This window comes from Belonocnema kinseyi, chromosome 9 (genome assembly GCF_010883055.1).
Source record: "Belonocnema kinseyi isolate 2016_QV_RU_SX_M_011 chromosome 9, B_treatae_v1, whole genome shotgun sequence".
Taxonomy (NCBI): Eukaryota; Metazoa; Arthropoda; class Insecta; order Hymenoptera; family Cynipidae; genus Belonocnema; species Belonocnema kinseyi.
In genome coordinates, this window is record NC_046665.1 from 122,162,964 (window position 1) to 122,164,939 (window position 1,976).

Consider the following 1,976-nt stretch of genomic DNA (forward strand, 5'->3'; position numbering starts at 1 on the left):
AGAGAGAGAGAGAGAGAGAACAGTGTAAATTTCAATGTCATTAGTTCATAAAAAAGTGTTGATTATTGAAGAAGTTATTGAAAATTTAAGAAAACATTGAAATATACACTATTACTGCAATATCTACTTGAAAAATAGACAATTAAGCTTCCTCCAGGACTCATTTTTCTACAGAATTTTAAGAGTATTTAATCCTTTCAAGAGAAAATTTTTTAGCTCTGACATATTTAAAATTAAGAGGACCTAATCAATCATCAAAAAAGAAGCGTATTCAAACTTTTGGCCTGTACTGTATGAGCGCATATCGCTATACACTGCTATATATATGAGCGCATACCGCAGCGCACCAAATATCGATGGGGTTTACAAAGAATAGGCTTTCTTTTCGTTACCGTTCAGAATTAGGCTAACTTCATGCAGCTACGTTTTCGGGACGAATAAATTACTTTTTATTTGAATATTTACCATTACTTCAAAAAAATTTCAATTGTTTAAAGAAATGTAAATTATTTAAACAATTATTTATTCCTTAAAAAAAGAAACAATATTAGCATTTTCTGATTGAAATGGAATATTTTGTCATTGTTTGGTGTAGTACATTTTTCTAAAAACATTAAGTAATTATTTAAACAATTAATTACTGTTTATTTTCTAAATTTCTAAAAATTGAGACAGAGTTGTCCATTTTTTTAAATTGGTATCCTATGCTACTTTTTGTTGAAAAATTACATAATGTTGATACATTTCTTCAGATAATTAACTAATTTATATTTGTTTAAACAATTTTTATGTGCTCAAGCAGTTATTTTTCGATAACTAAAAAATGAAATAAAATAGAAGACATACAATTATTTACGATTTTGAAAGTATTTTTAGAAAAGTAATTATTCAAACAAATAATATTTGTTTAAACAATTAAAGAGTAGTATATTTATTATTTTTTATATACTATACAGTCAGAAACATAATTTTATGTGTTCTATTTCATTTCATTTTTTTGGTCATCAAAAAAAAACTGCTTGAGAAAATAAAGATTATTTAAAGAAATAGAAATGTATTAAACATTAAAACAAATTTATCTAAATAATGTAATTATTTAACGAAACGTATCGTAGGACACTGATTCAAAAAGAAAATTGATATCTCTGACTTAATTTTTAGCAATTATGAATATAGACAATAAATAATTATTTCAATAATTACATAATTTTTTTAGAAAAATTTACTTTTTTATTTTTGTCACATATTTGGGCGCTGCGAGAAGCGTGGGGGTGGGTTGGAAATGAAAGTTATTAGCATGGTTTTATTTCGTAGACACTTTTCTTAAATCCCTAACAAACTTGGCAGGTTTCGATGAAACCTTGGAATATGAGTTCAATTTTTCGAAAATTCAATATTTCCCCATGTTAATGAAATGGGATTTTGAAGTGTTAATATTCGAATTTCGAAAGAAATTACGAATTTTCTTTCTCAGAAAATGGAAACCTGGGGGGAGGGGTGTCTTGCCTTGTAGGTCGAAAAGTGTTTTTTGGAACGCCCTACTCCTTATACATATAAATAATTAAAAATTTGTCATAAGGACAACCGCAGGATTTCGTCGGGAGCGGGTGCTAATCTGGAAAATTGCACCCGCTTCCAGCGAAATCGCGGTAAAATTTCAGGTACAACCACGTCTCACAACCGTGAGATAGGTGGTTACAGTCTGTAAAGGAATCACTACGACGATCCAGCAAAAGCCTCGTGCATCCTAAGGACACGGAGCGACCCAAGGAAAACCGCCTTCTGCATTTTTCCCGCAAGTGTTCTAGCATATTGTTGAGACGCAGGGATGCTTTTTAGGCTATTAGCAAGTAAAAGCTTGGCACCTCCAACAACGCCGATGATAAGGACGATCAATTTAACAGAATATTCCGGGTACAATCGTTGCAACTCCCTTATAGGGTCTCGATACCTCTCTTTCTTTTCATTCTCCTTGG